This window comes from Hylobates moloch, unplaced genomic scaffold, assembly GCF_009828535.3.
Source record: "Hylobates moloch isolate HMO894 unplaced genomic scaffold, HMol_V3 SCAFFOLD_17, whole genome shotgun sequence".
In the NCBI taxonomy this organism is placed as follows: Eukaryota; Metazoa; Chordata; class Mammalia; order Primates; family Hylobatidae; genus Hylobates; species Hylobates moloch.
The window spans coordinates 47,418,303-47,442,170 of record NW_026652292.1 but is presented as its reverse complement, the minus strand read 5'-3'; the positions used below and the strand labels follow the sequence as shown (position 1 = coordinate 47,442,170).

At 35.6% G+C, this 23,868-nt stretch overlaps 1 long non-coding RNA gene across 3 annotated transcripts in view; it reads left to right on the top strand.

Moving 5' to 3' along the window:
- The first annotated feature begins 13,917 nt into the window (after positions 1 to 13,917).
- Positions 13,918 to 23,868, top strand: part of LOC116456841 (uncharacterized) — a 34,439-nt gene continuing 24,488 nt past the window's right edge. For 2 of the 3 annotated variants that reach the window (XR_004244821.2, XR_004244819.2), the window contains exon 1: positions 13,918 to 14,526. This is a non-coding gene — a long non-coding RNA (uncharacterized LOC116456841). The remainder of the gene's footprint in view (positions 14,527 to 23,868) is intronic. The other variant, XR_004244820.2, reaches the window with a different exon arrangement.

The following is a 23,868-nucleotide window of genomic DNA, read 5'->3' as shown; positions in this document are numbered from 1 at the left end:
GAGGAATATTGGAGATACGAGACTGGCTTAATATTCTTAAGAATCCAATTACTAAAAAGTTACAGAAATCAATAAAAGTATACCATTCTATCCAGCATATTGGATCTCAAGAAAAATCTAGAAAATGGTAACCCAATAAGATGGCATTTTGATGGAAGAATGTTTTAAGGAATTAAATAAGTCATTTTTACTTCCATGGATCTGTCCCCCAACTATGTTATTATATCCATCTGCACTCACATACTATAACCAACTCTTTTATGCTAATAGAAACAATGTTGTATTTCCAGAACACTTTGCATAAACCCAAATGATAGTCCTATGTTTTGTATGTGTTTGTTTTCTTATGTATTTCCCAACTGGGCTATAAACCCCTGAGAAGAAATTCTATGTTTTATTCACTTCAGCAACCACAGAACTTAATCACAGATCAAAAGATATCTAAAGAGTTAATCAGCTATTTTTCATTGTCATTGTAGTTATAATTATTTCCAATGTTTACTCCAGGTAAATATTTATCAGAATGGCAGGAAGAAAATGGGAAAATTGAAATGTCCAGTGTTTGTTCTATTTAGGTGTATAAAAGTGCTACAATAACAGATTGTGAAAAGAATGTACTGATAGTAGTAAAAAGCGCAAAATATTGTTATTGACAAACTATTAATGACTTCCAATCTACATTTTATTGTTTCCTAGACTATCCTACACAGGTAGAATCCACTGGTTTAGAAATTGAGGTTGTTGCCCTGCTTTCCCAGGAGTCGATGCTCTGTAACAAATGAAAAAAGTTGTAACAAAATGAGAAAAAATGCCCATAAATTCTTAAAAGCTCCCTTAAAAGACAGACTAACGCAGTACAACATTGGTTCCTGAAATCTGGAGGTAAAAACCTGAGGTTTCCTCATATTGACAAGGCAGCTTTAGGAAGGAGGTGGTTCTGATTGTACTAAATTGCTATCATATGTAAAGCAAAGAGAGAGATCTCTAGGCAGAGACAGAGTTAGCAAGAAAAACTTGCAATCACCAGCCAGATGACAGACTCCTAGATCTGTGAAACAAAGTGGAAATGAGGCAGGAGAGTCATCGCCATTCCCCACCTGCTCCCCTCCATATATAGTTGAACAGAAAATAAATAAATTGAGGTAACTCCCCAAATACTAAGTCTGGGACACATGCAGGGTTCCTGCTTTTAAATGATGTAACTAAGACAGTAATTGATTCTATGTGGAAGACTACTATGCACCTATAATATATTGACAGGAACAGCTCTGCATTAATGGAGGTATTCAGAAAAAAATAATTATGTTTGTTTATAGACAAAATCTATAGGCAACTTTAATTACTTCTATCACTGATGGCATGTGGGCTGCTTCTGAACACTGTCACTCATATTAAGGGTTAGTTGATAAAATACCTTCAAAAGCAAACAAGGGATTGAGAGGGATGTGTGTGTGTGTGTGTGTGTGTTTGTGTGTGTGTGTGTGTGTGTGTGTAGGCTGGAGCAATCTGTCCTCATCTTTATATCATCAGGACTCCATATTATGTTCACACATCATTGATGCTCAGAAAACAGGGACAGGGATTGAATGAACAAATGTGAATTAAAATTATAGAGAACAAGTTTCAGTATTTAAACAAGGGAAAAGTTATGATGAATGTGGCATTTGGGAAACAATACTCTTTTGAATATATCAAGTGATGGGATGAGGAAATATGTGTAGGTAAAGAGGAATTATGGAATAGTAGAGATACAATTATGACAGCATTTGGTGACTGACTGGATACAAGGAGAAAGAAGAACAGAATATCAAAGAGAAAGACAACTTTACTAGACACAGTAAGCTTTATATGTCATTGAAAAATGATAAGTTGTTCTAGTTTGGAAGCAAAAATATATGGAACTAATTTTCAAGAAATAGCCTCCTAAATTACTTTGAATATGACTGTGTGTGCAAAAAAAAAAACAGGCAGGGAATCTTTAGGCTGCTATTTCAAAATTACGGCTACTACTTCATCTCTGTTTGTGTCCCTTGGCCCAACTGCAGAAACAAATTGAGTCCATAGACTGGACAGTTATTTTGTATCTGGATGACAAAGCAAATAATCAGGCTGGACACAGGAAGAGCTACTGATTCCTGAGTCATTCTTTCTCTGAAACTATTAAACCTTATACTAATAGGATAGATCTATGGAACTTGCTACAATCACATTTAAACACAATAAAAATGAGTGTCATCATGTCCTCTTACATGTTCTGTTAAGCACCTTTAAAAAGAAAAATTTTCTAAATTTAAATAGTATAGAAATGAACAAAGTTGATATTGCCGGAGACTCAGGATAGTATATAAAGGAAACAGAAGAAAGTAAGGTGTTATTTTGTTTATGAAGCCAGTGTTTTCTCCCCGAAGAGAAGCTGCAGCTGGTAATCAATATTGTATTTGGATACTCTAGGAAGAAACTTTGTCTCAATTGTGACATTTAAAAAATACCAGAATTTCAGTGAGTTTTTTGAGGAACAAACAAAAGAAGCTCATACTCTAATGAGAGTGAAGCCAATTTTCATATTAATATAATATCAACAATAATAACATTTATATAGCATGTGCTACATGCCAGGCACTCATATAAATCTACTGCATGCGCCGTTACATGTAGAACAGAAATAATAGCATTGAGAATTTTTCTTATTTTTCTCTCCTAATACTTTGTGAATCCTCTGAAAAAGAGCTAAGAAACTTGAACGTATCCTTGAAATAAAAGTTGCTCTGAATTCCATACAATCAGTAAAGCCAGGGATTAAAATTGAATACTTTAAGTTAGTTCACCCCAAGTTCAATTCCTTGATCCACTACTTATGACATTGGGAGAGTTACTGAATCTCTGTGTTAATTGGCCTCTTCATCTGTAAACTGTGGTTAACCTTGGCTCTTACTTCATAGTGTTGGAATTGGAAGTCATATAATATATTTGCAAATGTCATTAGACATCCTGGGTTCTAAAACTTGAATCCATTTCTCACCAGATGCGTGACTTTGAGAAAGTTGCCTAACCTGTCTTCGCTTCAGTTTCCTTAGCAGTGAAAAGGAAATAACTCTGTGTCTTTCATTGGCTCATAAGGATCCAACGTGAAAATCTTTGTAATAAAATTGGTTGGGGACATAACGCAAGAAAGCACTCAGTAAATGTTAGCTACTGGAGCATGTACTCATTTTCAGACCAAACACATGGAGATGTTATTTCCTCCACTTTCTGTACCTTAACTTTTTTTATTCTTGAGTTTTTGTCTGCTGAGGAGCAGACTAAAATTAATTATAGCTATTGTTTGTAAACTGAAAAATTGCAGTAGGGAAGAGTCTTGAATATTTAAAATTTGCCTTCTTCTTATGCTGGAGAGTGCTGTTGAGGTAATTCACTCTACGTCTCTCTTCCTTAAAAAAGGAAAATGGTCTTCATGCTTCCCCCACTATTCTCATTTTCATCCATTTACTAAAGTTTGTAATTTCTTTACCAAAATCTTGAGACCCTCCACGCTTATTGGCCTTCATCAGTCATTCTGTACTTGTGTCCTTACAGTGCCAGCCTGATTCTATCTTAGAACCGCATCTAATCACAGCTCTTCTCCCACCGTAATATAATGATGGACTCATGGCTTCTCTAAAATTTTTTGAATCCCTTCAGGTTATATCACAGAAATTGAGATACAAGTCTTCTCTGCTTTGTAATTACCTGAATGTTTTATTCCATATGGAACAAATACAGTGATCCTTCTTAGAACCATCCGTGCCTAACCTATTACTCGGGTCTCTGTCTCTAGAGTAAAAAGTCTCTTTTCAAGCAAACATAATTTTTTCTTTCTCTTCTCATTTTCCTCAGTAAAACACAAAATCTGGAAGATGTTCTTCCATTCCTCTTTTAATATTTATGAAAAATATTGCAATGAGTAAAATGTGTGTGTCTCCAGTCTTCCCTTCTCAGTAAATTGTACCTTCAGTTTTCCAATTGTTGAAGCCAAAACTTTTGAATTCATCTTATATTCTTGATGTGGTTTGAATGTTTGTCCCCCTCCAAAACTCATGTTGAAATGTGACCCACAATGTTCAATGTGGGGCCTGGTGGGAGGTGTTTGGGTAACAGGAGCAAATCCCTACAAATGACTTGGTGCCTGCCCCGTGGTTATAAGTGAGTTCCCACTCTGTTAGCTCATGTGACATCTGGTTGTCTAAAGGAGGATGGCTCCTTCTTCTGTCTCTCTTGTTCTCTCACCATGTGACACGCCTGCTCCTGCTTTGCCTTCCATCATAATTGTAAGTTCCCTGAGGCCTTACCAGAAGCCAAGCAGATGTGGGCACCATGCTTCCTGCACAGCCTGCAGAACTAGCCTGCAGAATCATGAGCAAATTAAACCTCTTTTATTTCTTTGTAAATTACTCAGTCTCAGATATTCCTTTATTATAATGCAAAAGGGCTAACACAGCTCCCTTTCATTTTTTTACCTCTCGTATCCAATTCATCAGCACATTTTTTTTTTTTTACCTTTTCCTTCTGAATATATCCAGAATCTGACCAGTTCTCAACTTTCCACTCCCATATTCAGATCCATCCCCTTCCAGAACCACTACAATATTATTTGAACTGTTGCACTGCTTCCTCTCTTGCCCTATATTTGGTCAATTTCCTACCCTGCAGTTTCAGTCATCCCGTTTGAAGCAAAAGTCAGATCAAGTGACTTTTGGGCTGAGACTCATTCAGTGGCTTAATATTTAACTAAAAATAAAATTTGGAATCCTTAACGTTACCAATGTTCTCATACTGGCTACCCTTGCACTCTCTTTCCCTTTCTTAATCAAGTCACATTGGCTTTTTTGCTGCTTCTTGAAAATGCAAAGGAAACTCCCACCGCCAGTTTCTGCACTTGCTGCTGGAAGGTTATACTTCCAAATATCTGCAAGTTTCACCCGAGATTTCTCTTAGGTGCTAGATCAAATGCCACCTAATAAGGTGGCAATGGCTTTCCTTTAATTTTTAGTAAGAAAGGCAATGGTTTTCCTTTAGTTTCCTTTATAAAATAGCTTCTTACTCTCACCTTACTCTTTATCCATTTATCCTTCTTTATTTTTCTTTATAATGTTCTCAAGACATGTTATATAATATGTCTTCTTACTTATTCATTGTCCTCTTTCATCATGAAAGTTCCCATAGAAGAGGGTTTTTGTCTGTTTGCTCACTGCTCCATCAACCCACAATAGAACAGGCACGCTGTTATTTCTTAGCAAATATTTGTTGAGGGAATAAAATACAATCTTTGCCTCTTGATTTTCAAAACTACGTTTATGAAACCATCACTATCAAAACCATTTTTTTCTAAAAATGTTGAATAAGCTTCTTGCAAATCAAAGACACCTTAGTTTTCAAAACTCAAGACTCACAAGCATTTAAAGAAGTCTGTTTTAGAGGTTCTGATCACTTTCATCTTTAACATTTATTGAGAGTTTCCACTGAGTATGGAACAACCTGAGCATTCAGTCTACTATGAAATCCTTAACAACATGTGTTCCCTCTTGCTCTCCCATTCTTGGAGTAAATAATTACTCTTGAAGCAATGAATACCACTAGATCATTTGGGGAAGGTGTGAAGGGAAACATGAAAAAGAAATACAAGAAATGGAAATATTCTGTATGCTGAGAAAACTACAGAAGACAGAGAAGACTCTTTCTTTATTCAATAGCGGAGAATCCAGTTCCTGAGATCGATTTTCCACTGGCAAGAAAGACTAAGAAAATTATAACTACCAATGATCCCAAATTCTTGTAATTCAGGAGAAATTAGTTTTTGACACAACAGACTTTAAATTTAATTTTAATTAGTATGGCTACGTCAGTTATATATATTTGTAGGACACACGATATTTTGATATAGGCCAACAATGTATAATGATTAAATCAAGGTAATTGGTTATCCATCACATCAAGCATTTATCATGTATTTGTGTTAGGAACATTTTAATTTCACTCTTTTAGTCATTTCAAAACATAAACTAAATCATTGTAACTATAGTCATCTTATTGTGCTACTATGACACAGCAGACTTTTGAGATTAAAAAAATGGTCTTCATTTGTATGCTCCCTGAGAATTCTCACACGGCTCTAATTTTATACAGTGAATAATACCTCAAAGGATAATACCATATGTTTATCCATGTGGAAGATTGATAATGATTGGCTGAAAAGCAGCATATATTAAAATGTCATAGTCCACCACTTAAAATATCTAGTCAGAAGAAACATTGGCACTGCCATATAACTTCCTAATTAGCTGCCGAGCATTTGAGTCCAAAATCAGTGTATGGCGAAGTGACAATTAACTTAAATCAAAATTTTCTGGTGTTCTACTGTGTTAATATATCTCATCTTGTGCTTTAAAGCCCACTTGGCTTTATTTTTTTTCCATCCTTTGTTAATAAACTGTGATTGTGTCTTGCAATGAATAAACCCGTAAACCATCTGGCAGTTGTCTCACGGCTCATTACTTGCTATGGGCCACTCTGAGAAGCTGCCTCAGGTAACATTTAAACTGGTGCATGGAGAGAAAATCACTTTTTATTATTGAAACCATGTTTCAGGCGAAAAGGAGAGGTCTCCCTTTTCTTAACATGAATATTTAAGCTGAAGGTGTAGTTAGTAAATCATAATGCAACCCACACTTTTCATTTGGGGTTGTAAATTACAGTTCTTTGCACATACATATGTATGTTATGTGAGCAAAGAATATCATGTTACACATTGTTGTTGAGACTTCTAGCACCTTTGTCATTTCTTAATTATCAATGATGTATTTTCATACTGCCACACTGTTTTGTAAAGCACCGTGAATATTTCATGGGGACTAGGAAATGCCATTGTGTCTACAATGGCATTCTGACATTCTTCCTGGGGTAAATTTATGCCCCTAGAGTCCTCATCATGGTGGACATGTAAGTATCATTAGTTTCTTTCCAAGATATGCTATCATGTATTCTACTTGTGGTTTAGATCTTCCACTTTTAATACTGTGCATTCTTCTATGCATAATATATCTCCTTAGCAAAAATCATGATTAGTGCTCTAACTTACAGTGTGTCATTGTATCATCAGGTCATGATAAGTTTACTGTGGCTGGGGTAGTGTGTGGAAACAGTGTTTTCAAAGAATAAAGCTTACAGGGAAGGGGCCTCCAGGATTCACGACACTCAAATGAGATGTATTGAATTCATAATTCCATTCAAGGTAGAGTATGTCAAAATTCTGCTACATAGCCATGAGATCCACAATCTAAGTAAATGAAAGCAGCCTGCAAAGTGTATTATAGGATTGATTTGTTCATGTATTTTTCTAATGGAAACAAAGTTGTTATATTATTGTCTTATTACCGAAAAGAGAGCATAACTTTGCTCAACTGATTAAAATCATAGGACAGATTATTTAAAGAAATTACTCTGCTGTAATAAAAAGAACTAAAAAGTGATTTTGAAATTTTAAGGAAGAATATCTTAAAAATAAGTTTTTTCTTAAAATTTTACTAAATGCTTAGAAACAATGACCTACTAACTTCCTCAAGATACTGTAATACTTACCAATACACTTCTACTTTAATTTTATTTTATGGGACAAAAACTTGAAATAAGTGCAGTTATAAGAAATGTTAATAAATGATTAGAAAGGCCTGGGTTAGTTAATAAGTATTAGAAAATAATAACTTTGAATAATGTACTATATTGGGAAATGACTGAAAAGTTTTCCTTTAGGATTACATGATGCATTCGTATTTCTATAAATATGCGGATAACATTCATTTTGGGTAATGAAATTTGGTACAAAGAAAAAGCCTGGGCTGAGAAGCATGAGACTTGAGATTCTGCATTCTCTTCTTCTTCCTCTGTGGCCTGAGATAAATCATTCAACCTCTACAAAACTCCATTTCCTTCTTTTTATCTCCTTATGACCATTATAATATATCTACAATAGAGGTACCTATTCCATAGATTTCTGATGAAGTTAATGAAAATAGTTTACAGTGCTTCCAAAAAGTAAAAACATGTTTCAAAATAAAATGTGGGAACATAGATGCCTTAGTTTTAATACTGGTTTTGCCACTTTTTAATTGCTTTAGCCAAATTGTGTAAAAGTGACGTGTGTGTGTGTGTGTGTGTGTGTGAATATGGCCATATTTTTTCATGTGGTCAACTTAATGTTCTCTATCAAATGCAAATCTAAGCACACCTTTCCTATATCCCTTTAAGATAAAACCCATATTAATTAGTATGTTAGGATAACACCTTGTTGTGAGTCCTGTCCATTTCTACAGCTCCGTCTGTCAAATCTTCTACTCTATCTGCCTGCCTATTTGCTTTTTACGAAACAACATACTACTCTTCATCTATGTGTCTCCAACTAATTTTATAAAACTCAGTATACCTATCACAACCCTGGATCCTCAAGGTATCCACTCTGTTCTCAAAGTAGCTCTACTATAGCACCATATTAAACTACATTGCACTTACCTGTTTGCATTGTGTCTCTATCAGATTCTAAGTTTCTTGAAAGGGAAGTGCATTTATTTTTGTATTTTCCTTAAATGCAGTAGTGAAAAGGGAAACCAAAAATGTTAAGAAGCGTTAGATTCTTTTCATCTTCTCTACAAAAATATTTTAATTATCTCCAAAAATATTTTAATATTATTTCAAAAATCTAATGCTAAGTTTGGACAGAAACTCCAGGAGCGTGGCACTGCTTTGAAGGTTTTGTGTTTGTTTATTTGTGTTTGATATACTTATTGGAGCTGCATAATTCATTTTTCTGTGTCAGAGTGAACATTAAACACCAAACACAATTCAGAATGTGTAAAATGACTGACCTAGTTTACAAGTTTACACTCTTAGTTGCATATTTTATGTAGTTTCTGAAAGAGCTTTAATTACATTTGATCTCAAACCTTTATTCGTAGCTTTTCTGAGCGACAGATGGAGATTTCTACCTGAACACAGCTGGTGCCAAGGAAGTCCTGCAGGGAACACATTTCAAACCTGTGACTCAGCAAGAGATTACCAAGGACTGGAGCACATGATTTGGAGAAATTGGCTAAGGGTGCACAGCTCTGAGTTATACAGGGTGCCCAAGAGCAGGTCTGTTTATTTTCTTCAACACTATCAAGGAAATGCATTTGCTTATTAGCAGCTATTGATCCCGAGAAGGCAAATGGAACAAAGCCAAAACTCTGCCCAAATCAGGTCATACACTTTCGGATTTGGCCTCTAGATAAGCTGTGGTGAACTGTACATATGAAAAAGAGGCATATATTGAGTTTCTAAGGCAAGGTAAAAAAGTATTGACAACGCTGGGAAGTGTAAAGAGAGTCTTTAAGTAACTTATAATAATAGTGTTGGAAAAAACATTTATCTGGTAATTAGAGAATTATTATGAAACAATACATTACCTGAGGTTACTCTATTATTACAAAACATGTTTAAATATAAGATATGTTTAAAGATGTTTTTATATAAAGTCATTATATATATATATATATATATATATATATATATATATATATATTCTATCCTTAATAAAGATGTACATTTACGCAGGACAAGGAGATATGCATGAAACTAATACATATCACGCATGCATGCATGAACAGAATCCAGTTTCTGATTGGCCCAGGTAAATCTCCAGTACAGTAGATTGTCTAATGATTCTTTCCCACTGGCTTCAGACAGCTGTTAAGAGCTACTATAAATCCTTATTCTCAGGCATAAAAGCTAATTACTATCATAGGTTAAGAATCAATTTTCCTCTTTCCTCTGTGCTGCAGTAGGCTATTATACAATCAGCTACATAAAGGAGATTTTTAGGCCTGATATCAGAACATTTATTCTTGTTCACAGTAAGAAACAGCTAACTGTATTGTTGGTCAGATTGTTACAGTGATTCTCATGTTAAGAACTGTGCACACTGTCTATACATTGATGCAATAAATGTTATTGGAAAGCAGGTTCAGGGACATTTTCTAAAATGGAGCTGTATACGTGATGATGTAAAACCTCACATAAAGTCTCTGCAAAGAGTACATGCACCACGTGCAAGAGTTCTTTAGTGAGCCTTTATTTAGAGCTCTTGAATCTTTTATTCAATGTCTTATGTCAGTTTTGAAAAATTCCAAGCCATGGCCGGGCGCACTGGCTCACGCCTGTAATCCCAGCACTTTGGGAGGCCGAGGCGAGTGGATCACAAGGTCAGGAGGAGATCGAGACCATCCTGGCTAACATGGTGAAACCCCATCTCTACTAAAAAATACAAAAAAAATTTAGCAGGGCATGGTGGTGGGCGCCTGTAGCCCCAGCTACTCAGGAGGCTGAGGCAGGAGAATGGTGTGAACCCTGAAGGCAGAGCTTGCAGTGAGCCGAGATCATGCCACTGCACTCCAGCCTGGGGCGACAGAGCGAGTCTCCATCTCAAAAAAAAAAAAAAAAAAGAGAAAAAAAGAAAAAGAAAAATTCCAAGTCATTATCCCTTAAAATTTTGCTTCTACCCTATCCTGATTCACTGCTTCTTCTTGGACTTCAGAACAAAATGTTAGATTTCTCATTAAGTTGTATATAGCTATTATACTAATTTCTTTTTCATTTTTTCTCATGCTATTATTATGCATCAATCGATTATCCTGTATTTCAGTTTAATAATTATATACTCTATTTAAAAAATAGTTAAACTCATTTATTGAGCTCTTCATGTTAAACCTTTCATTTTTTAGTTCTTGACTTGCCATTTGAATCTCTTCTAGATTGTCATTTGAATCTCTTCTAGATTGTCATTTGGCCAGGCACGTTGGCTCACTCCTGTAAGCCCAGCACTTTGGGAGGCCGAGATGAGTGGATCACTTGAGGTCAGGAGTTTGAGACCAGCCTGGCCAACGTGGTAAAACCCCATCTCTACTAAAAATAAAAAAAATTAGACAGGTGTGGTGGTGGACACCTGTAATCCTAGCTACTCAGGAGGCTGAGACAGGAGAATCGCTTGAACCCACGAAGCGGAGGTTGCAGTGAGCCAAGATCATGCCACTGCACTCTAGTCCGGATGACAGAGCAAGACTCCATCGCACACACAAAAAAAGGAGATTGTCACTGGAACCTTTCTATCTCACTGGAGAAATTTACAATATTGTCTGTATTTACTTAAACATATAAGAATTATTTTAATGTTCATGTCTAAAAACTGCCATTTTTTATTTATCTTTTATTATTATCATTGTCTTATTTTTTTTTTCTTTCTGATCCTATCTCTAGACATGCTGGGCCATTTTAGATCATCGTATAAGAAAGTACTGTAAAAACTCAAGGTGACGTAATGTTCCTCCTGGAAGGATTTTGTGTGTGTATTTATTTATTTATTTTGGAAAGTCAACCAAATAGGAACAGAATGCCTTGCATCAGTCTGGAGCAAATGATTGGAGAAGGGGTTTTAAATTATTCTGCACCAATCAATTTCCAGTTTCCTCTTCCTCCTTGAATATCTCCTTTCAGAGGTTGCAATTGAAAGCCTGGGTATTTACTGGAGTCCTTTCTCCTTGGCTCTGAACTCACAACTGTTTCCTCAATACTGCAAGGCTACCAAGAGCTGTCCTTAGCTTTGGCCTCTCCATTTTCACTTTATATTTGGCTTCTTATCCTCTTTTTCCATTCATCTTCAAAATCTGCAAGTACTATAAGGAGAAAAATGGACAAAATGCATGTGGTTTCCTATTCTCCAAAATCCTAGTTTCCCAATTCCTAGCTGCCTTGGTAGCACAGAACTTCAGTTTTTGTCTCTTAGTGCTGGGAGGCTGAAAACACGCTGACCCCCTACTTTCTGTTCAAATGGATTCTGTATCAATAAAGAGTCAGTCAATGTCTTATCCAGTGAATCAAGCCATTGCTGTTCTGGAGTTTGGCCACTCACATTTTGATTTTATTGAATATTCTCTGATGGCTTTAAGGAGCAATTTTGTTGTTTTTGTTTTTGTAACTCATACATCATCTACAGTTGTTGCTTTCACAGAGAGATTGGTCTGGTAAAATATAATCTGTCATAATCAGAAGTGGAAGTTGTATAAGACTCTCTCTAAAAGGTTTTAAGATTTTTTTTTTTTTTTTTTTCTGAGATGGGAGTCTCACTCTGTCACCCAGGCTGGAGTGCAGTGGCATGATCTCAGCTCACTGCAACCTTCATCTCCAGGGTTCAAGCAATTCTCCTGCCTCAGCCTCCGGAGTATCTGGGATTACAGGAGTGCACTACCACATCCGGCTAATTTTTGTATTTTTAATAGAGACGGGGTTTCACCATTTTGCCCAGGCTGGTCTTGAACTCCTGACCTCAAGTGATCCACCTGCCTCAGCCTCCCAAAGTGCTGGGATTACAGGTGTGAGCCACCATGCCTGGCCCTAAATAAGATTTTTAGCAGAAAAAAATTAAAATAATAAGGGGGCATGAGAAGTGTAAGCAGAAAAAAATTAAAATGTGTAAGCAGAAAAAAATCAAAATAATAAAGGGGCATGAGAAGTGTAAAGATGGGCAAGGAATTCCTGAGAAAAGAGAATAAGAGAGGGAGGACAACTCCAAAATGTTTTACAAAACGAATCAAATTGAAATTTTTAAAAGTGTTTAGCTTTAGGGAAAAAAAAACCAAAAAACAGCTAAAAACATAAATATTTGTCAGGTGTTTGCCATCCAGTCAAGTAAAACAGATTGATTTTTATCTGTAAATTGTTATTGACTGTGAAAATCAGCTGGCTTCTGTTGTTAGAAATCAGAACACAGTGCATTAGGCTGAATAAATGTGATGCCTAGTAAACTGGCATGGAATTAAATTACATTCAACTGGTGAGTAGTTTAACGATTTTTTTCTCTAAGATGTGAACATGTATATTTCAAATGGTGTGTTTTACTCAGTCAAATTTGTAGGCAGAGAGCTTAAAAGCCTAACAGAAAGATAAGAGAAGTCGTAAAAGTGATGCGGCAAAGCAGATATCCAAACAGCAAAAGTGATCTAATTTATCTGTGAACATTTAACTGAAATTCTTATATTGTGACAGCAAGTATCAACGGCCTGTATGCATGAGTTAGAGTCATTCATTGTGAGAATTATAAAGATGATCAATGACTTGGCTTTCTGACAAGTAATATTATGAATACATTAAAATTTCTTGTCCTATTCATGAAGTATCTGTCCACTCATGAACACATCAGACATCCTGAATTGTCAGGTATACGTACAGGTATACGTAAAAAAACACGTATCGATTTAAATATAACACTTTGCAGCACTTATTAGGTGCCCTCTATGTGGCCAATTAGTATGAACTTGTGACAAATATACAAAACTGTCAAGAAAGACTCCTTTTTGACTGTTAGAAAGGAAGATAGTGATGTATATAAAATCACATGTTGAACCAAATTGGTTGAACATATAAAATGTCTCTGGCATTTAGTAAGTGCTGAGGATACAGAAACACCAAAGACCACTCAGTCCTGTCCTCAAGAAGCATATAATACAATTGGGATAGCAGATAAATAATTTGATATATAGGGTAGGATGTGATAAATAGTGTTCACTTATTTCCTCCAAAAATAATTTTTAATAATATTAAACACTTAAACACAAGTTTAAAGGAGTGAAATTTAAGTTAGTACAATTAGAAAATTCAAAAATGTAAAATGAAGAAAATATAATATTTAGACATTAATTATATGATATGTTATAATAATTATGGTTTATAATATATTATTATAATAGACATTAGCAACATTAGTTAGAAAGTATGAGAGAAGAGATATTTAAAACAAATTGTGCATTTAAAAGAGAATTCTCTGTGGGGGAGGAGATATTATCCAGATGAGGTGGTAACACTGAGGTGAAGGGACTCTTCAGGCAGAGGAGGGGATACACATAAATAGAATGTGGTGGTTTTTTACTATAAGATTTTAGCTAAGCAGGCACGGAATTTTCTAGAACTACTTTCCCTGTATAATTAGGATTTGGCACAAGGAGCTTCAAGTGAGATTTGGAAGGTACAAGGGGAGCAGCAGTCATTACAGAAGATTAGTACAAGCCTCCATGCATGGCCAGCCCTTGGCACATTTGCTGCTGATTCACGGGCTTCTCTCACTGGTGTGCATAGACCCACAGCTCCTCTGCCTGCTGTCAGATCGCTTCCTTCAGCTTTTCCAAGTCCTGAGTCAGACACGTGTGCAACTCTGGGGTGAAAGACACGAGTTTCTTCTGCAAATTACCTGTATCATTTGGGTATGAAGCATATTCTGATTTGTCTTTGTGAATACCAGTTTATTCTCAAGGATTTTAGGTTGTCTTTACTCTTTTTTTTTTTTTTCCTATTTTGTTTAGAGCTTTTCTTCCTGATGGCTTATCCACTGATCAAAGCAACTTCTACCTCACCACCAGGTACAGAGGCAACTTCTTCCATAGATTTCTTCACCAGTTTTCCTTAGCCGTCTCCTTGGTAAGTGACTTTTCTCTGATGCTTCAACCATCTCCTGGAACTTTAGTTCACCGACTTTCCCCAGAATTTTGTAAGGCATAAATCCTTATAATGTGTTTTATTTTATATCACTCACAGTTGTTCTGGTTCCATGATTGAATCCTAACCTATACTTATGGTAAATACTGTAAAATGTTCATCTAGCAACTATAAATAGATGGTGTGTCTGGAGGAGAGGATGCATGTGGGGAGCAGCAGAAAATAAAGCCAGAAAGAAACCACATTATAATCTATTTTTAGAGTAGGATTTTGGTTTCTATTTTCCACAAATGTCACTTGCTGCTTGTGAAAATGGATTGGAGTGGCTATATCTACAACAGAAAAAAACTGTAGATTAGACTATTGTACATTCAAGAAGATAATGTTAGAAATCTGTACACAGGTAAGAGGGTGGGTGGAGAGGCAGGGAGGGATCAGAGTGAAGCACAAATAAATCTGAATAAATATTTTAAAGCGTATTTGGTGCTTGTCGTGCCATGAGTCTTTGCACTAGCAAAGGTTTCCCAAACTCAAATCCTTGGTTCTGTTTTTCAAACTGCCTATAAGACATAACGTAGTGGATGTATTCATTTTATAACTTGTTGAATGTAAGTGAGTATGGATAGGCATACTGAATAAAAATGTATTTCTTAACTCCTCTTTATCAGGAACATTTGAAATCCTCTGGTTCTTTGGCACTCAAATATGAAGGTCATTTCATTGAGGGCCCAAAATTTTTATAGAGAGGATTTGAGAAAGGAGATCTCAATAAAATAAAAAAAATAGAAAGAAAAGCTATAGTAAAAGAAATATTGCTACTTATATATGCAAACGAAGACTGAGGACAACTATTATCAGCTTTCTACTCTTAAGAATTATTGAAGTTGCTACTCCTACTTCTACATTTGGACATTGCTTTACCATGCCATTTTTCCTTATATATATTTAAAAAAAAACTCTTAAAAATTAAAACGGTAGTATGCATGTTTTCAGGCCAAATATATATTTCCAAATTGTTCTAAATTTGTTACTACCATGTTTTTACTCCTGAGTAATCAATAACATTGAGTAATAAAGGCAGAATTATTTATGTATAAATAAAAATTCGCATGAGAATTGTTGTCCATTTTTCCCTTTCTGAGTTGAAAAGCAGCCATTTTCAACATAGCTAAATGTTGCTACAGTATCATTTTAAGTTAATGTGGTACAGTGTATACTGAAATAGCAATGGAAAAATATTTAAGTTTTAACAATGCTCTACTCAGGTAAACATCCCTGCAGGAATCAAAATTAATAAATATTATCTTCAGTAGACATAATAAAATATAATATCTTTAATAAGAGTTGCTGTTTTACTGAATATCTTCCATTTGATGTTTGTGAAAAGTTTGTTCATTGACATAGCTCAATAATATTCCATTTTTCAAATATACCACAATTAATTAACCTATTCTTCTGTAGATAGATGTATGGGTTTCTTTCCTTACTTTACATTATATTAAACTTTTATATTATGAGCAGTTCATTGAATCTATTGATCCATTTGTGGAGAATTTATATCTTTATGATATTGATTTTTCTTCCTAGAGGTATAATATGTCTTTCCATTTATTTGAATCATTTTTAATGTTTTAAAATTTAAATACATTTAATTAATGTATATGTATCTGTTTGTAAGCTTACTGCAATGCTAAACAGGTAAATATTCAGAACACTCTGGAAAAAACAGTTGAACTGCCACCTTAATTACTGACTTTTTTTTTTTTATTAATTGTAAGCAGAAATGGGATACTGTTTTCTCTGCCACATTTCTGTCACTTGTGGTCATAATCCCTCGAGCTATATAAGGGAAGTTGTCTGTTCAAATTATGCAGTGTTCTTGTGTCACAAACCAAAACCTGAGTTTATTATGCCGAGCTAATCTGCTTTGACCTGGGTAATTTCCATCCTGGGATGATCTGATATGCCAGGAGGTTTGGCTGTAAGATTTTGGTGACTTCTGCTCCTCAGAGAATTCTCAGAATCCCAAATTGCACCCCATCTCACTAAGAGTGTGGAGACGAAAAGAGAGAAGGATAGAAAAAGCGAAGGAGGAGGAAAAGGAAGTATCTATCTATCTATATGTTTGTATCTATACCTGTATTTATACTCACTTACAGTAAAGGACATTTGTCAGAATAGCCCCCAAACACTATTGCTGCACCAACATCGATTAAAATATAAACCATCTTTAATAAATACTGAGCTGTGTAAATATTTATTTGCATGCAAAAGAAAAGCTCTTTAATATTCTTAAGCCAGACTGAGCAATCAACAGATGATTTTGATAAATGTCTGTTCATTACCTGAACATTTCCATTGCAATATAAAACAAAGATTTCATCTACATTTTATTTTTGCCCCATGATGGTTCTACACTTTCTAATCAGTGTTATTTTTAAGATTAAATTTGGAAAGTAATGTAAATATGGGAGGGGAATGGGTGTCTAAGAGGATTTTCTGGTTCATAGTCATTATAATAGTCACAATATACAGGATAATTTGTACGTCTAGGCCCCCTTTTGCTCAGGCAGTCTAATTCTTTATGTCCAAGAATTTTGCTCTAAGTAACGTTCTTCATGTTAATAAATATAATAAAAACATACCCTTTTCTGGTAGTTGTCTTCTTTTAATATTAAAGTCATTTTTCTTCATGATTCCAAAAACAAATATGAACTGCTTTGTAAATATTGATCAATGAATACTTCATGATACTCCCTTTTGAAAGGTGTATGACTTGACAGCCGCTATTTAGACATTTCATTTATGTCATGGATTTTGTTTTCTATTTTTGCTGTTGTTGTTGTTTTAAATCAGGGCTTGATATTGATGCAGCAAGATTAGGAAGTAAAGAACCACATAGTTCTCTCTCCTTCAACTCTTCCTGTGTTAATAAATGGTTCCATGATCTAATAAAAGAGCAAACAGGGGAAACAATAAGAGGAATCAAAAAGTGAAAATAAAACAAACAAATCTAGAAACAAGCAAACTTTATCTTGAGTTTTGTGGACTTCCTACAGAGATTTCTCAATTCCTGTTTCTACTCCAAATGCATTCATGTGACTAGCATGCTCAGTGAATTGGGCATCTTTTGCTCTTTAAAATTACTCATTTAAGAAAAATTTATGTATACTCTGATCCTCTTAATTCTGTTGCATTTGCAGGTCCACTATGGCGTCTGCTGCTGAAAAGGCTGTGTGCAATGTAAAAAGTGTGTTTAATTCAAACTTTTATTAATTCATCTATAACTTTGAAATTTAGATTTTTATTTTATCGACTAGTTAACATCTTCCAATCACCATTAAACATCGTACAAGTATTATTTTCTTCACTTTTTACAGAAACCTCACTGTGAATTTACATGTTATAAGTGACACAGCTAAGGTGTAGAGAAGGTATATGCACGCAAAAATTCACACAATTCATATCAGACTGAGCTAGGACATAAATTCTAGTTCCTTCAAACTTCTTAACATACTGCCACCACAAATTAAGTATCTTACTGGTAATTTATAAGGAACAGAAACTTATTAACTTACAGTTCTGGAGGCTGGAAAGTCCAAGGTCAAGGTGTCCCTAGGTTAGGGCCCAGTTTCTCTGATTCCAAGATAGTGCCCTGCATGTGGCATCCTCTGGAGGGCAGGGGAATGCTGGATTCTCACATGGCAGGAAGGCAACCCAAAAATTCGTTTTATTAATGCACTAAATCCACTCATGAGGGTGAAGTGCTTGTAGTCTAATCACATCTTAAAGGCCTCACATCTTAATATAGTTGCAATGGCAATTAAATCTCAACATGAACTTGGGAGGAGGCATTCAAACTACAGCAATCTGGCCTGACCACCCAAAACTTACATCTTTCTCAAATACAAAATACATTTATTCCATCCCAGTAGCCTCTAAAGTCTTACATTGTTCTAGCATCAACTCATAAGTCCGAAGTCCAGAGTCCCATCTAAATTAGATATGAATGAGACTCAAAGCATAATTCACCCTGAGGGAAATTCTCTCCAGTTATGAGCCCATGAAATTAAACAAGTCATATACTTCCAAAAGGCAATGGTGAGATAAGAATAAAATAGACATCCCCATTCCCAAATAAAGAAATAGTCAAGAAGGAAGCAGTGACAGGTACCAAGTAAGCCCAAAACACAACAGGGCCAGCACATGAAGTCATAAGGCTTGGGAATAATCTTTGACTTTATATGCCATCTCCCAGACACATTTGGGTGTAAGCTGGACCTCCCCAAGTCCTCAGGAAACCCAACCCCTATGACTTGGCTGGACTTAGCCCAAAAAGCAGCTCTCATGGTTTGGAGTCAGGTGCCTTCATCTTCTCCAGTCTGGCATGGCATGCTGGTACATCTACAGTTCTGGAGTCTTGAGGTGGCCCTGATCCCATTGCTCCCTTAGGCGTTATCCTAGTGGGGAATCTCTGCAGTGTTTCATCCCCTGAAAAAAGTCTGTTTGTGCCCCAAGGTTCTTTCTGACACCCTTTGAAATCTATGAGGAGGAGCCATACCTCCCTAGCTCCCGCATGGTGTGTGCCTGCAAAATTAGCACCAACTGGATGCCACCAAGGCTCACCACTTGCACCATCGGGAGCAGTGGCTCAAGCCTGCCCTGGGCCTACTCTACCCACAGCTATAATGGCTGAGAAGCACTGTGCCAGAATGTGGGAAGCAAAGACCCTAGATTACACTGGACCACGACACTGAGGTCCCATGCATACCCTGGGCCCATCTCCAAAACAATTCTGCCCTCAAGGCGGTAGGGCTCAGAGCCTGTGATGGGAAGGGCAGCCTCAGACATGTCCAAAATGCATTGGGGGGGTCTTTTTCCCATTGTCTTAATGCATAGCACCTGGTTTCCTCCTATCCATAGTAATCTCTTTATCAAGCAGTTGGTTGACCATACTCTTGGTATTCCATCCAGAGCACACTTATTTATTCTTTACATGATCTGGTTGAGAGTTTTCCAGATCTTTATGTTCTGCTTCCTTTTTAATCATAAGTTGTCTTTAAATCATTTCTATCTGCTTACATTTTAATATACACAATTAAAAGAAGCCACACAGCACCCTGAATGCTTTGTTGCTAAGATATTTCTTCTGACAGATACCCTAGTTTATCAATCTTAAATTCTACCTTCCATAAAGCTCTAAGTCATCGACACAATTCAGTCAAGTTGTTTGCCACTTTTTAACAAGGATGACTTTTACTCATTCGCATCTGAGACCTTTGCAAAATTGCCTTTACTGTCCGTATTCCTATCAACACTGTTTTCAACCACTTAAGGAATCTCTAAAATGTTTCAGACTTTCCCTATAGCATTCCTTTTCTTCTGAACCCTCACAAGACTTTTTCAAGCATTAACTTCAAAACTGTTTCAGCTTCTATTCCACTATCCCGTTCTAAAGCCACTTTCCCATTTTGAGGCTGTGTTATAGCAACACTCCACTTCTCTGGTACCAATTTATTTGTGCTGCTATAATGGCATACCTGAAATTGTGCCATTTATAAGAAACTGAAATTTATTGGTTCATGATACTGGAGGCTGGGAAGTTCAAGGTCAAGGGATCAGCAGGTCTATGGCCTGATTTCTCTGCTTCCAAGATGGTGCCTTGCATGTTGTATCCTCCGAAGACAAGGGAAATGCTGGATTCTCACATTTAAAGACATCAGGGGGCCAACATAGAGAGTCCATACCAAAAATATCTTTTATTAAGATATTAAACTCACCCATAGGAATGGATCTCAATGGCCTAATCACTTTGTAAAGTTCCTATCTCTTAATGCTGTTACAGTAGCAATTAAATCCCACCATGCATTTTGGAGGGGACAAACATTAAAACAATAGCAGTCATACACTTCCTTATTGTTAAAGTGCACATTATAATATCTATTTCACAAATTTCTTAGAAGAAGTAATCCCAAATTACTGTAGGCACAATTCAAAAACAAAAACAATAATCACTGGAGGAGTGATTATTTGAATACAATCTTATGGAAATTCAATAGTAAAATAGACAGAGAAAGATAATAACATTAATTACTACTGTTTGGAATATTAATTGTTTGGCTTTTTTTTTAAAACTTTTCTGTTCATTTTTACTTTTGTTTACTTTTCTGTTCATGACCCACTCTTTGTTAGCCAGAGACTTCCACGTGCCTTTTAGAAGAATTAGAATTGCTGCAAAAGAAATAAGGACAGAATCAATGCCCAGTTTATGACTTCTAAAACCAGCATTTATGTACTTATTTTTGAAAGCCAAAGTTTTTTCTTGTTTTTGTTTTTTGTTGTTGTTGTTGTTTGTTTGTTTTGAGACAGAGTTGCACTCTGTCATCCAGGCTGGAGTGCAGTGGTGAGATCTCGGCTCACTGCAACCTCCGCCTCCTGGGTTCAAGCAATTCTCCAGCCTCAGCCTCCTGAGTAGCTGGGATTACAGGCACCCGCCACCATGATTGGCTAATTTTTGTATTTTTAGTAGAGATAGGGTTTCACCATCTTGGCCAGGCTGGTCTCAAACTCCTGACCTCAGGTGATCTGCCCGCCTCGGCCTCCCAAAGTGCTGGGATTATAGGCGTGAGCCACAGCACCCAGTCGAAAGCCAAAGCTTTTAATTATATTTATGTTCTCTATGATTTATCAACACATGGAGTAAGATATAATGTTTATGAAATGATAATGGAATTCAAGAAGAGACAGAATCCCCTTTTCTTAAGAAATCAGATAAAAATTACCTGGAAGTCAAGTAAGAAAGAAGAGCTGGTTTGGGCTTAGCCTTTGTAAAGTTCACAAGGAACACCCAGGACCCAAAAATGGTGGTTTTGAGTGAGGCTTACTTAAATTTCACACAAAATACATTCAGGATTCTAGGCTACTGCAGTGATCTTACTGGTTTTGTGTGTGAACCTGAGCTTTCGCACTTGCCCACGTTATAACCACATTGCTACCTCTCTGTCTCTTTCAACTAAGTGCAGTGAAATTGGTGGCAGACATTTTTTTACAAAAGATAGCTCCAGCCAGCCATCTAACTTTACAACTCAAGGAACCAGAAAACATAAACTATGCTGAAAAACAGCAGAAAGGAGGAAACAATAGAGATTAGAAGATAGAACAATAAAGTAGGGAAAAAATCAATAGAAAATATCAAGGAAACCAAAAGCTGGTTCTATGAAGAGACTGTTAAAATTTAAAAGCCATTACCTAGTTACACTAAGAAAATAAGAGAGAAAATCCCTAATACTAAAATCAGAAACTACCACCAATTCTGCAGAAATAGAAAGGATTGTAAAAGTACTAAGAACAATCGTATACCAACAAACTCAACTTAGATGAAATGGGCAAACTGCTATTAACACAAAACTTACCAAGGCTAAATCACAAAGAAATTAAAAAATCTGTATACGGCTATAGCTAATAAAGATATTGAATAAGTAATCAAAAAAAAAAAACGCTCCAACGAAGAAAAGCCCTGGGCCTGATGGCTTAACTGGTAAATTCTAGCAAACATTTAAAGAGCTAACACCATTACTTCATTTTTTTTTTTTCAAGAAATTGGAGAGGAAATACTTGCTAAATTTTTCTATGACATCAGCAGTATCCTGATTCCAAAGCCAGAAAAAGACACTATATGAAAAATGAAAATATAGGCCAATGTCCCTTATAAACATTGATGCCAAAATCCTCAACAAAATACTAGCAAATCAAATCAGCAGCATATTAAAAGGAATATATACATCATGTCAAGTGAGATTTATTCCTGGAACACAAAGATGGTTCAATGTATGAAAATTGACCAATATACCATACTGCAATAAGAATGAGGTAGAAAAAAGGACATGATCATTTCAAATGACGCAGAAAATGCATCGACAAAATACAACACCCTTTCATGATAAAAACAGTAAACAAAGTTGAAATATAACAAAGCTGCCTAAATATAAAAAAAAGTTATGTATAATAAAAAACACGGTAAATGTCATATTCAATGGGAGACAAACCGAAAGCTTTTCTTCTAAGATCAGGAATAAGGCAAGGATGTCTGCTTTGGCACTGCCTATTCAGCATAGCACTAGGAGTTTTAGTGAAAGCAGCTGGGCGAGAAAAAAATAAAAGACATTTAACTAGAAAAGAAGAAATAAACTTATTGGTGTTTGCAGATGATATGATCTTATATGCAGAAATCCATAAAGAATCCACAGAAAAACTTTTACAACTAATAAATAAATTCAGCAAAGTAGCGAGATACAAAGTCAACACACGCAAAAATCAGTTGCATTACTATAAACAATAAATAACCCAAAAAGAAAATTAGGAAAAGAATTTTGCATCCAAAGGAATCAAAAAGAATAGTATTTAGCAATTAACTTAAACAAGAAGGCACAAGACTTGTACGATGAAAACTTGAACATGTTGCTAAAAGAAATTGGAGGCATAAATAAATGGAAGTGTACCACATAATAATGGATTGGAAGAGTTAATATTATTAAGATGTCAATACTGCCCCCCAAAAATAAATGGAAGTGTATCCCATAATTATGGATTGGAAGAGTTAATATTAAGATGTCAATACTACCCAAAACAATCTACAAATTTAATGTAATCCCTGTAAAAATCCCAATAATGTTTTCTTGCAGAAATTAAAATAAAATCTTAAAATTTACTTGAAATCCCAGGAGACCTTGAATAACCAAAACAATTTTGAGAAACAAAGCTGGAGAACTTATACTTCCTGATTTCAAAACACAACAAAACAATGATATGGTAGTCAAAACAGTGTTGTACTAACATAATGACAGACATATAGACCAATGGAATAAAATAGAGATTCCAGAAAAAAACTCTTACATATGTATCCAAATAACTTGTGACAAGGGTGCCAAAAACATTCAATAGGAATGACCAGTCAATTCAACAAAAGGTGCTGTGAAAACTGGATATCCACATGCAAAAGAATGAAGCTGGACCTTTATCTAACACCATATGTAAAAATTAACTCAAAATGGATCAAAGACTTACACTTAAGAGCTAAAAATATAAAACTCTTGGAAAAAACAGGGCAAAAGCTTCAAAGGTTGAATTTGTCAGTGATTTCCTGGATATAACACCAAATTTTGTTTTCCTTTTGGCAAACAAAATTTGGCAACAAAAGAGAAGCTAGAAAACTACGACTTCATGAAAATTTAAAACTTTTGTGTGTTAAAAACCACAAAGAGCAAAACAAAAAAGCCACCTAGAGAATGAAAAATATTTGGAAATCATATATCTGATAAGAGATTA